This window comes from Callospermophilus lateralis, chromosome 11, assembly GCF_048772815.1.
Source record: "Callospermophilus lateralis isolate mCalLat2 chromosome 11, mCalLat2.hap1, whole genome shotgun sequence".
Lineage (NCBI taxonomy): Eukaryota > Metazoa > Chordata > Mammalia > Rodentia > Sciuridae > Callospermophilus > Callospermophilus lateralis.
The window spans coordinates 102,820,551-102,835,066 of NC_135315.1; positions in this window are offsets into that span (position 1 = coordinate 102,820,551).

Sequence of the window (14,516 nt, forward strand, 5' to 3'; positions counted from 1 at the left end):
ATAATTGAAAGTCAATAATAAAAGATTGTTTTGTTATTTGATAAGTTTCTGTTACTAGCAAATTTTTTAGATACCACAGAAAAGGAATTTAGAAATGATTTGGTAAATTGACAAGATTAAGGTAATTTTTTTTGCACAATCATAGATCCTCCCCAGTTAAAAAGATAATTTCATGTTAAATAAGTTTTAAAGACATTGTTTATATACAAACTTATGAATTCAGTAGTAATATCATTTATCTTCATAAAATATATCAGGTATACCTATAATTGGCTTACAGTGTAACAGCATATTCAGACATTCTTTTTTCAATATGTGTCTTTTGGGGCTGGGGCTGTAGCAGAGTGGTAGAGTGTTTGCCTAGCAAGGGTAAGGTGCTAGGTTCAATCCTTAGCACCACATATAAATAAAATAAAGATATAAAAAATATGTATCTTTCATATTACTATAACCCCAAATTGGGATAAATAATCTAATACCTGTTGTTATACTTTTTATGTTTCTTTTATGGTAACACTCTCAACTTACCTTTTTGATCATTATGTATTTTACAAAAAAGTCAAAATCCTTTTTTGAACAAGATGGGACCTAATATTTAATCCAATAATGAAGAATAATGTTCTTCAACAGATGAATGGGTAAAAAAAATATGATGTGTGTGTGTGTACACACACAATGGAATATAAGACATAACAAAAATAAATTTATGTCAGCATATAGTCTACTGTCATGTATACCTAAAAAACATAAAAAGTATATGTCCTTTCAATATAGAAATATGAACAAATTTATGAATGAGAATGAATTTGAATAAAAAATACTCTGTTTTCATTTCATTTTTTAATGAATGTTAATGTTAGAAGTGTAGCCAAGGGTCTAGCTCATCACTAGCACATCACACTAGTAACACAAAACCCTGAGTTTGATCCCGAAAAATCAGCCTAAAAACTATAAATGTATAATAACATGTTTCAGGGCAGTGAAAAATACCTCATTGGTGGAATACAAACTTTCTTGAGAGAAATTAATAAATCCTGTAATCTTTTTAAAGTTTCACAACTTTAACCAAATAACTCTATATTGAAATTTTTTTCAAAAGTAAACAGAAATATAGAAAGTTATTTTTCTTTTCTTCGCATCCCCAACTTTGGTACCAGGGATTGAACCCACAAATGCTAAATCCCTTAGCTACATCCCAAGGTCTTTTTCATTTTTTTCTTTTTCTTTTTTTAAATTTTTAAATTTTTTTTTTTTTGAAACAGGGTCTCATTAATTTGCTTAGGACATTGCTGCTATGTTGATGAGGATTATTTCGAACTTTTGATCCTCCTATCTTAGTCTCCCAAGCTGCTGGAATTATAGGCACATGCCATGGTATCTGAGTAGGAAATGATTTTTTTATAAATGATATTTCTTGAAATATTAATTGTAATAAACAGTTAAAAATATAAACAAATAACAATCCCAAATTATGTTTGTTAAATAAATAGGTTACTAGCAGATGGGGTTCCATAGAGCCATTAAAATTGTGATGGGGAAAAATATGAACTTATTTTTTAGAAGTAATCACATTTAATAATATGCTATCATAATTGTAAGAATTTTATAATTTATTCACGTTTTCTCTCTTGCAAAGTGCTAACAGATGAGGCAGTAGTTAAAAAAAATTGTCCTTCTTATTTTACTGGATTAAAGGAAAAGATTCCACTCCTTCTTTCAATCTAGGATATAATACCTCAAATTGTGGAGTTGTTGTTTGAATTCTATATTTTCTTGCTTAAACTCTGATACCCTCTGTTTTAGTTCATGAATCTCATTTTCCAGTTGTGCATTTTTTTAACATGTAGTGAACACTGTGTGCAGTGACTTTTTTTGCTCCTTATTATTCTTTGAAGTAATAGAACTGCTTTCTGGGTTTTCGACAGGCTAACAGAATCTGTCAGAAAAAAGAAGATAGAAATAAAATGTGACTAATTTAAATATATGAATGCTGTATATTTCACATGCATTATTTATACACTAAAGCAATGAGTGCATAAAACACGTGACACAATATGCTGAACTCTGAAGATATAGCAGATGAGATTAGACCCCTATTTTTCTTTAGCTTAAAGTCTAAAGGAGAAGACAGACACACAAAAAAGTTCATTATAATTTTAGACAGATGATATTAGAAAAGAGGTTTGTGATCTAATACATAAATCTGATCTATAGAAAAGATTCCCTGAGGAAAATGAAAATACACTAAGAAATGAACAGAAAGCAGGTAGAATGTGAAGAACATTATTCTTTCCAACATAAAAATTCAAGTTTTCCAACTCCCCTGTGGTCTATACTTCTCTTGTACAGAAACTAAGAGAGACACTCCCACTATAACCTGCTGCTGGACTTCGGTCTTGAGAGAGACAACTCTTTATCTTTCTTGCTTTTTCTTTATTCCCTGTTTACTAGGTTCATTTCTCCCAGTACTAGAATATATCAGCACTCATGTTATAAATCAATATTCTATCCAAAGAACTGTGTAGAATATGTTGTTCTTACCATGGACATGTCCATCTTCTTTCTCTTTTGCTTTATGATGTTTCTCTCCAGATGAGTGAGAAACAAATATCTGTGGATGATCCTCAGAAAATACCTGCAAAATAAAGGACCCCAATGAGCTGCATGAAGACTTCACTATCACTCTTTTAGACATCACCCAAATTTTGGTCTTGAAAGCAGCTAACTAACATGTAGATAACTACAGACTGAGCAGTCATACCTTCCACAGGGTGTCTTAGCATTGTGCTCCAGATGAAGCTGAACACTTATCTTCCAATGGCTCCTGATTTGGTAAAAGCATGGTGGATTTCATAGAAAAGGCATTCCTTGACAACATGCTAACAAAGGTGTATACACCCCAAAGGATGGGAGGAATGATATTCATCGTAACTCATCCAACTTTGCATTCACCATCAAATGTGAGAAGGCTGTCAAGTCTTATTTTAAAGAATTTTGAGGAGTATGTTTCATATTAAATAGGATTACACTTTTTAAACAATGAACTAAGTTTTTGTTTGAAAATATGAGACTTAGGTGTTCAGTTGGGGATTTGACACTGAGATATGGCCCCTACCCAGGATACACCCCAAAGGGAAAGCTGTAAACCCAAGGACCTACATATGTCAGCCAAATAAAATAAATCTAGATGTGTGCTAATGTTGGCAATGTGAGAAAAATTCCATCATTGCCCCATTAATGCACACAGATACATTTCTTTAATATACTAAGACATTTTGATAAAATTATTCAACATATTGACTGAATTTTCTGCAAGGATGAGAAAAAAAATGAAAAGGTCACCACAGAAAAAAATTGTTTAATACACGTAAAAAGACAAAAATTGGGTCAAAATACTTTATACACAACCAGAGGTATAAAAAATTGTGCTATATATGTGTAATAAGAATTATAATGCATTCTGCTGTCATTTATTTTTTAAAAAAATCAATAAAAAATAAACAAAAATAACAAATAAACATTAACCAGGATGTAAAGTTATATATATATATATATATATATATATATATATATTTCAACTTGTAACAAATAACTACTAATTTTCAATAGAATTTTGAGCCTTTGACAACATCACCCTTTCACATGAATGCAGTCAGTGACCATTACCATTCATAACCCAGGTGGTTATTCGTCAGTCTCAAATTTAGTCTCAACTTTTTATTTTTCAAAATGTTTTTGCAAGTGGAAGCACAAGCAACATTTAGAATTGTTTTGCCTCCCTTACATAGTAAATTTAGCTATAGGTTGACAGGAATACTAATACTATTTTCAGATTCTAATCAGTTCAGAGTAGTTTTAGATGTAATTAGTAATATATAATGCCTGGATTCCAAAAGACTATTTAAATGGTATTTTCATTTGGCCTCCTTTACTTTCTTCAAGAAAGAAAAACAAGAGGAAACAGGAAGAAATGCTTTATATGTTGACATACCTGAGACTGGGTACACTGACCGTCACAAAACTTTTGTGCTCTTCCTCTGAAGTCATGTCAAAATGGGTCTCTGCTGATAAATGAATACATTTACTCACATTCCTTAGAAAGAGTAAACATCAATCCAAATAGAAAAGTGTAATTGTAACACCAAAACAACTTAATATTCCTAAATATGATTTTCAATTAAGTTTAATATTTGGTGAATAATTACTGGTTTCAACTTTCCACAGTTTTTCTTTTTTCTTTTTCTTTCTTTGTGTATACAAACTTATGCTTTCTTGTCAAATACTCTACCACTTAGTTCTATCCCATGGCCACTTTAATTGGCAACTGGAGTCCTCTGAGTGGACTGAATACAGCCATCCTTCAAGGCTTGGACTTCCAAGTAGTTGTGAATAAAGATGTACCCATTTGCACCCAACAAACATTGATTTCTCAGGGAGTAGTTTTTCTTGATCCAAATCCTCAAAACACACCTTATAGAGACAAGGTTCAGTGCAAACCATATTGCCAAGATTTGACTACTCAAGATCAATGAAATTTGCTCAGAAACAAGCTTGAAAATCCACATTGAAAGAAGGGCTGATTCTGGGAAAATGTTGGTATAGAGTAAGCTGCATTCTAAGCTACACTATTGCATGGAGACCAAAGAGTTGGTGAAGAGCTTCTCAGCAAAGTGAGTGAAAGAGGGATTTTATTCAAATCCCTAAAATTTCTGAACACTGAAAAGGTCCAGAGATTCAGTAATCTGTGTAACATAAACAAAAAAGGCCTACAACCTGCATGCAAATATCAGTGCAGATCTGCCTCAGACAAATGGGGAGAGAGAAGTTGCATTCTGAGTTGTACCATGATGTGCCCTGCTAAAGAGAAATCTGAGATCAAAAATATTGCTTAAACTGATCTGACCAAAAGGTGCACTATGCACTGGTGCTTAAAAAGCATGCTCTTCTCTCAATGGGTGATGAGAGTGCTGAAGCCATAGCCATGCTCGGAAAGAGTGCAACAGTGGTTTCTTTGATTCAGTTCTTCTAAACAACACACACACACACACACACACACACACACACACACACACACACACGAGGATCCTGGAAGTGCCTATCAAGGGACCTAGGTTGTGCCTGATGGAAGGTAGAAAAAACTGGTGCAGGCTAGACTATACCTGTGTGACTCCGGTGAGAAGGGCAAAGGGGAACCTATGTGTCTGGAAGCTAATGTGACCAGCTGAAATGTCAGAGAAAATGAACTAAGAAAGCAGAGAAATGTGCCCCTAGGGATGGTGTTTTTTCTGGCTACTCACCCCGCAAAAAGACAGGTGAGAGGTGAGTAGCCAGAGAGCAGGAGATGGTGAGAGCATGAATTGCTGTAGGCCCACACAGAGAAAAGTATCAAATAAGTCAGGATTTGTCTCAGAATAAAGGGATAGGTGAGGCCTAATGCCAGAGGACAGTTGAGGCAGAGGAAAGGTATAAAGATATGGAATGAGGCTTGCTCATGTCAGGAAATATTTCTAAGAAATTTCAGAAGGTTGACCTTTCACATTCTAAAGAGATGCTTATGGTGACATTTGCATGGTAGCTAGTTCACTCCAAAGGCTGGAAATAGGGAGAATTTAACACTATGATTTGGAAGGGAAACAATTCAGAATTGAGGGGATATTCCCAGAAACACAGAGGCGAGATCATTTTCTGTGACTACTGATGACATTGTGAGGAAAATCCTCCCACCTCTTTGGGAAAACCACCTTACATGTGAGAACACTGGTAGCATTTCAAGTGTTTTAACATTGTGTTCCCTGGAGTGTTGTAAAGCAAAACTTACCCAATTTGACTGTCTTTTCTTTCACCTTGCCTAATCCTTTCCTTGGAAGGGCCTCTTTTATTGTGATGGGATTGGTGCACTTAGAAAGAAGATAGTAAATAAAGAGTGTATTTTTCATTGACTACAAAGTTAATAATTTAGAATAAATATAGAAATTTAATTACCTTTCTGAAATCAAATGAATCCCTAGAGGCTGAAAAACAAAAGGGGTATATAATCAAGCAAAGGTGAAGAGGACAAAACAACTCATACATTACAGATGCCTCCACATACAGCTGAGGTCCATGGTTCAGCTGTGCTAAAAATTATGCTATCTCCTGGGTTTCTGTGCTGGCTGGTTTGGCTGACAACAATCATGTGACTAAAATATGCCAAAGGAATTTTGTGAATAAGTTTTGTGAAACATGCTGTTCATTTCACAAATCTGAGGGTATTTGTCCAATGACCATAAATAAAAGAGACAAGGGAACATATACCAAATGCAAAGATTGATGGAGAATCCAACAATCCTCTAGTGGAGAAGCAAAGAAGGTTCCTAAGAGAGTCAATGGCAAAGGTGAAGTCAAAACAAAAACAAGCCATAGAACCTATCTTATGGAAATACTATTGAAAAGATTTAATCTTTATAATTTTAAGTATGTATATATTTACTGCATTTGTCCTTTCATTTTGTTTAGTAAGGCCAAAGCTTTGTTCAGATCCCAGGGAAATGTTAGGTTCATTTCTCAACAAAGATATCTGAAGGAGTCAGTTGAAATACATACTTTGACTCTGAAAGCTATGACACCTATTGGTTGTTTCTTATATTCAGGTGGGATGCTGGTTCCTCTTGTGCATTCTCTATTCCTGTATTCTCTGGTTTAAATGGATTAGATTTTCATGATCCCCTTGTGTGAGAACAGATAGTTTCCACATCTAAGAAATAAGGTTTGATTGGTTTAAACTTTTGAGACATAAAAATTTAAAGGGAAAGTTGAAATGGAAGAGCACAGCTTTATCTGATAACAATAATATATTATTACACACACAAACACATGCATATATAACAAAGATTTTGGGTATTCAAAGAGTAAACTGTATAAAGATTTCTGTTTACAAATGAGTTTGGTTTGGTTGACTTGCCAGTGTTTTAAGTGTATTCATTAAAGGCCAGGCCTATCAAAAAATTATAATTAGCTTTTGAAAGATGAGGATGTAGCTCAGTAATGAAGTGAATTTCTAGAATGCCCATGGTCAAAATTTTATTTTCAGGCAAATAGGAAAGAAATACAGAAAGTAATTATGTAAGGAAAAAAGACAGGGAGGGAGGGAAGGGAGTAGGAAGGAAGGAAGGAATGAAGAGAGGAAAGAGGAGAAAGAGCAGAGCTGTCATTAAAAACCATGAATGATTCTGAAATGTAATTTTGCTCCTCAGAATGACTCAATTTAAACCACAGGAAGCAGTATGTCTGATAGGTATGGAGAAAAGATGATCATGGCTGGAATCTTTCCCCAACTTACAAGATCCTCATGATTCAAATGATGGACAAGTTACAATCTCTCACATATTGTAAAAGATAGATATACTGATAGCCCCTGAATTGCATGCTCTCAGTTTCCCCATCATTCCCTCCAAGATTACCCAGCTAACGTATTTTGTTTCTTCCACATTTCTCCTTCCCAGGAACTTTTCAAAAGCAACATCGTGATCTCTGGTCTTGATTCTTTATATTTTCCATTTTGTCTATGAATTATCCCCACTCTTTCTTTTTCTTTTCTTTTCTTTTTTTTTAGTTGTAGAGGGACACATATTCCCTTTTCTTTTCTCTCTCTCTCTCTCTCTCTCTCTCTCTCTCTCTCTCTCTCTCTTTCTTTCTTTTGCTGAGGATAGAGCCCAGTGCCTCATGCATGCCAGTCAAGCATTCTACTACTGAGCTACAACCCCAGTCCACCACTCTTTCTTAATTCCCAATTTAAGGATTAGACCTAAGAAATATAAATTCTATACTTTGAGTTCTTATCACTTGCCAAGAGACAAGATCAGAATAAAAACAAGATGTATGCAATAACTTTATTACATTTGATGTTCCAGTGGCTCTGCATTTAGTTTGGCTAAAAGGAAATCCTTTGCTGATGTCTTTACATGGTGGCTGGCAGATAGTGATTATTGGAATTACCTTACATAGAAGAAAACATAGATGTGCAGGCCAGGTAAGTCAGAGTATGCATTTTGAATTGGGTTCCCCACAGATGATCTATTAGAGTCTGAGAGTCTGGGTCTGCACTTAGTCTGCTTCTCATTCCCCTGCCTTCAAATGCCTTACAATAATAGAGCCAGGTTTCCACCCAATGATGTTCCCAAACCTGAAGGATGAGAAGAAGTCCTTTCTCCTTCATTTACTCACTGTATTCTCTCTGCTTTTCTCAATGTCTATTCTCCCTTCTCCTTTCCAAATTGTCCAAAGAATATTTTAAAAACCTATGAATTTAGGTATCAGTCCATAACAATTTGCACATTTTTCCAATTCCCATAGTGCTGTGTCTGCCATCTGTGCTTCATCCCAGGTAGTGGCAAGAATGTCTATGATATAGGTATTTTTATTTTTTATTTGTTTTAATTACAATATTGTTTTATATAAATTTATGACCAGACACATGAATTTATGAACATTTGACTTAAAAAGAAAAAAAAAACTTCCTTTCTTCATGATCAGTTCTTCACATGTCAATTCCTTTCTAATGACAACTCAGAAATGAGTGGTGAGAAAAAAATATTAACACCTTGAGTCATTTGCACAACTGGAAACTCCCATTTTCTTTCCACATTTTGAACAGGTGGTCTTTTTATTCTGGTAAATGACTGAAATTTACCTGCCTTCATTGTTTCTTATTCCTTCATTTACTTGCTGCACTCACTCTCTCTGCCTTTCCCAATGTGTATTCACCATTATCTTTTCTACTCACAATTTTCAACTCCCCTATGATCTATGCATGTCTTGTATAGAAACTAAGAGGGACACTCCCACTATAACCTGCTGCTGGACTTGGTCTTAAGAGAGACAACTCATTATCTTTCTCACTTTTTCATTATTACCTGTTTACTAGGTTCATTTTTCCAAGTATTAGAATAAATCAGCACTCACATTAGAAATCAAAATTCTGTCCAAAGAACTGTGTAGAGTATGTAGTTCTTACCAGGGACATGTCCATCTGCTTTCTCTTTTGCTATATAATGTTTCTCTCCAGATGAGTGAGAAATGCACATCTGTGGACCACCCTCAGAAAATACCTGCAAAATAAAGGACCCCAATGAGCTGCATGAAAACTTCACTATCACTCTTTTAGACATCACCCAAATTTTGGTCTTGAAAGCAGCTAACTAAAATGTAGATAAGTACAGTCATATTTTCAACAGGGCAACCTAGAATTTGTGCTTCAGATGAAGCTAACTCTTGTCTTCCAATGGCTCCTGATTTGGTAAAAGCAAGATGGATATCATAGAAAAGGTATTCCCTGAAAATTTAATAACATGAATGCATGTATTCTAAGAGTGTAAACAAACATATATCACAACCCCACAAGATGAGAATGCATTAAATATTTAATTAAACATTCTTGAGAAATATAATTAATATTATGTTGCATTACATGTTTTAAATAACAGACTTATGAGACTCAGTGTGATAAGAGATTTGGAATTATATGATGTTGAGCAGGAATAAGACTTTGTTGGACTTGCCTCATTTTGGTCATCACAGTCTCAGAGGATCTAAGGAGCTTATAGTAAGTGTTTCACTGAGAGAAAATCCAGTTTAATAAAATGACAAAGTAGGGTGAAGAAATATTTCTATTGTACTGTTAGAAAGCAACACACAGGATCTGGGTAGAGTAAACAACAAGTTCCTCTGAGAGAGAACTAAAAAGTACACCAATGAAGAAAAATGACAGCACAAAAATGTACAGCACTTCCTGACCATTTTTCAGAGCTTGAGTCATATTGGCTCCTGTGTGCATTCTGGATGAAAAAAGAGCAGCTATGGAAAAAAAGAAAACCTGGAGAGGCACTGTAGAGAGCCTCAGACCAAATGAAACCTAGAACTTTGGCTTTTAGAATAGTAAATGAATTCAAGGATTTCACCAGCTGTCCATGGGCTGGGTGTGTGAGATATGCACATTTGAGTGTATGAGAAAAACTGGTCTGAATTTGCTGTCTGATTAGGATCTGCATGTATGTGTGTCTTTTCACTCACTCTGCCTATGATACCCAAAGAGCACCTGAGATGGGTGTGATTTTCCATGTTTATATGTAACTAAAACTGAGCCACTGGGAAGGACCATCCTTTACCATAAATGTACTCAATGACCATCACAATTAATGTTCATTAATTAAATGGTTATTTGCAAAACCACTAATTTTAACTTCTTCATCATTTTCTGGGATTAAAAAAATGGAAACCCAAATAATATTCAGAAAAACTCTGCCCGAATCACAAGGATAATATTTATCTATATATTATCCTGAATTTTAATGCTATTTTCAGATTCATAACCAGTTAAATTCTATTAGGTTTGAATATTAAATTATCACCTTTAGATTTCAAACCACTGTTATGAAAGGTAATCAAATTTGCCCATACTGACTTTCTTAAACTAATGAATACAGTAAAAAATCAGAAGTTTTAAAAAATATATATGAGTGAACACACCTGTGGCTGCTTACTTTTGGTGTCATCAAGACCTTCCTCCTCTTCTTCAGATGATGAGAACCAAAGTGGTTCAGCTGAAAAATGTATGTAGATTTACGTAAACTACTTAGAATATTTAGAGAGAATGACAGTCTGCCAAAAATAAAAAGTAATAATAAGCTTGAATTTTAGGTGATATTACCTCTTTAACTGTTTATTGGTGGGGTATACTTGTGTGTACTCAGTGATTTAACCCTAGAACTTTGCAACATTGCAAGAGCTCTGCCAGAGTTATATATTTGTTTATTTTTGGAAACTGGGTCTCTAAAATGTTTGTTCTGGCCTGAGACTTGCCAGAACAAACAGACTTGTCTCAATCTCCCAATAGCTTTGTTTAGAGGTGATCCACTGTACCCAGCAAAGAATTTTTTTCAGGGAATGTTTTTAGTGGTATAAAACTTCAACAGTCTACCTGAGGAGACAATATGTATCACCAGGTTTAAGAAAACAATAATATCTCAAAGGTATATCCACTCAAGATGAATGAAAATTTGCCAGAATTAAATTTTAAAAACACTATAGAAATGTGGGGATACACATAATTTGCTATTCTCTTCCCCATAACATTAACTTTTAAAAGTAACTATTCATAAGTAGTCATTTCCACAGTGACTTAGACTCTTTCTACTGTTATCAATGAATATCTTGCATATGCAATGTTTTTCTATATTACTCTAAAAAATGTGTTCTTCTGTAAGACTTAGTCTGTTCAGTTCTGCATGATTACCAATCTTCTTGTCATAAACTGTTTTTACCCCCTTGAGGTATCTCAGCATTTCAGCCACTGTTCAACTGGATATCTACCAGTTGACTTGTAAATTACTCCTTCCCCTGTCTAGTCCTTTGGCTCCTGAACTTGAGAAGACCTCTTTTACATCACCTAGCATCAACAGTTTATTTGAACCAAAAATTAATATGTTCCCTATGAGAATAGAGTAAAAAGTTGCCAGGAATAGTGGCTTTCCTAGAGCTAGAATTCAGCAGAGACTAAAGGAATGAGGTTACCAGTCAGAGGCAGAAAATGGGGAAATCTTAAAAGGCTGTAGCTACACACAGACTGAAGCATTAAATGGGTCAGTATTTGTCTAAAAATATAGGGATTGGTGAGGAGCCATCCAGATGACAGTAAAATTAAGGGAAAGGATAAAGTGTTAGGCTTAACTCATGAAAGATTTCTGGGTAATTTTAAAAGCTGGCCTTTTATCTTCTAAAGAGGTTCATAGTCACATTTGCATTTTAGCTAGATGGCTCCTAATGCTGAAGATAGAATGGGTATGGAGAGCATATGCATGAGCAGAAATGAATAAGAAGATGGCAGGAGTGCCAAATAGAAGGAAGCAGGCCAGAATGGAAAAAAATGTTCCATGAAAAATAGAGGATGTATCATTTCCTGGGACCAGTGTAGAATGAAGTTTCATTAAGTAATAAAGGACAAAGCTGGATCTCTGGAATAAGAGCTCTGTACTGTTACACAAGGTTTCAAATGACATGTAGAATAAAACACACCAACTGTTTAAGTTCTTTGGGTTTACCATGTAATATTTGAATTTCTCATTTTTAAAATTCTCCCAATTTGTACTCTAATTTGTAGATGTATTAGAAGTTATAATCTTTCCAAGGAATGTTTTAAATCAGGCCATCATCAAAGTGCATCTGCTTATTTTTTCTTTTTCTTTTTCTTTTTGGTTGTTGTTGTCTATAGTCTTTTCTTATTCTTCATTTCTGAATTCTTCTCTCCCCCCTTCTTATGTCCCAACTTTCCTCTAATTTAAGCAGGTCTGGAAATGGACCTAATAACTCAGCTCCTCTAGGACAACTCCAACTTACTCTGTGGTTGCAACTTGATAAGATACACTATTTCAACTCCCATACTATTTATTATTTTCATTTCTTCCACTATTAAATCACACTAGTTCTCATGTTTTAAACATGCATTATATCCAATGATTTTATAATGAGTGGTTCTTACCTTCTGTATGTCCATTTATACCATCTTTTTCTCTTTGATGTGCATCACCAAATGAATGACCAACACTATTCTGAGGAAGAATCTGAGAGAGAGTCATCTGGTAAAATTATATCACCAATGAATTATATGAAGATTGCCTAATCAGTATTCTAAGGAGACACCTAATTTTCCAGATTTGAAATAAATTAGATTTAAAAACTAAGAAGTACACATTAAAAATTTAAATACTTTATATCACAGTGTTATATATACTCTGCAAATCAGCCAAATATTATATTGATTTGTCTACTAACTCTATAAAACCAGAATAGAAGGACAATAGAGAACTATCAACACGAGGGCTAGGGTTGTGGATCAGTGGCAGAGTGCTTGCCATGCATGTGTGAGGAACTGGGTTCAAGTCTCAGCACTGCATATAAATGAATAAAACAAAAGTCCATTGACAGCTAAAAGAAGAGAGGGGGGAGGGGGAGGGGGAGAGAGAGAGAGAGAGAGAGAGAGAGAGAGGGAGAGAACTACCAATAGTACACTAACTGATGTGCATATTTCTATCAGGAAGTAACTTCATTACACCAAGCACTACTCATAAATTACTACTAAAAATAAGAGGACCTTATACCATATATAACATATATACTATATAACATGTATAAAGTTTAAGTTGTATACACACACATATATATGTATATACACATTTGCTACACATCATTAAACATTTAAAACATTCTAATTATAAGCTTTTCCTGTTGAGACTGAATTATGTCACATCAAGTAGAAAAGAAGTCTTGTTCCCACTGTTTTATTCAGGGAAGCAAGGGCTTACAGAAATCTAAATTTCTTTTGGTGAAACTTTTACTGATAGGAAAACTAGTTTAATAAAATGATAAACTGGTTTTAAAAAAGTTTTCTTTCTTTTCCAATACAGTTTCCACACAAGAAAAAATTACAAAATATTATACTATGGTAGAAAACATATATGTAGATGCATACAGTGGTTACTGACTGCACCCTGAATTTGAGTCAAATCAACTAGTGTATGTTTGGCAAACCTGAATAAGGGCATGCAGTGGAGTGCAATTACAGAGAGCCAATGAACAGATTAGACCAAAAAATATGTTTTTTAGAGTAATAAAATAGTTAATAAAATAATTTAACTACAGCAGTTTTCAGGGAAAAACTGGTTAGGTGGAAGCTCTTCTCTGGTAGGCTCACACCCTCTATAATCTTAAAAAAATTGTATTTTAACTTCCAGTAATGAGTTTCATCAAGTTGGATTCTGCCTGAGATATCAATGGAGGACAGGTGCACTGCAGATTCTTCTCAGCAGAATCAGAGTGCTTACTGAAGAAACTTCTTTACTGGGGGTCCTTTTTCTAGACTTTCTTGATGGTTGATCAGAAACCCTGGCCTTTATGTTCTTATATTTCCAGGACCCAACAAGGACATGAATTTGGCAGGTCAAGAGTCATCGACAACACAAGTCAGGCTCTATCAACAAAAGAAACCGAGACACAGCTCTCTAAGGAGCTCTGGAAAGCTGTAGCCATGGTTACATGGTCATCCAAGGGATAGAAACTGAGGTGAGTTTCAATTAAATGTGCCTGTAGGAATTATGTAAAAGAAGACAGTCAGAATTGGTTCTGGTAAAACAAACAAACAAACAAACAAAAAACTTGCTGCTACCATTGACAGAGAGGAGAGCCGATCTTCAGAGTCTGGCTATCTCACTGTGCTTAGAGGCATGTGAAGAAAGAACCCCCACTTCTTCAACTGAAGGAATTATAGTCATTTCCTTGGTGATTCACCAAGGGAGTTCCCTCTTTAGAAAGGTCCCATTGCTGGAACTCTGTCTTTGAGATATCAGGGTCTCCTGTATGTTTTATCTCCAAGACCCAGGGACTGCCTCTATTTACTGAAATTGTGGATACCCACCCTTTTGGTCCAGATTAACAGAGATGTGTTGAAAACTCTGATCAGCAGGAAGTATGGTGTGCTGGTTGACTGC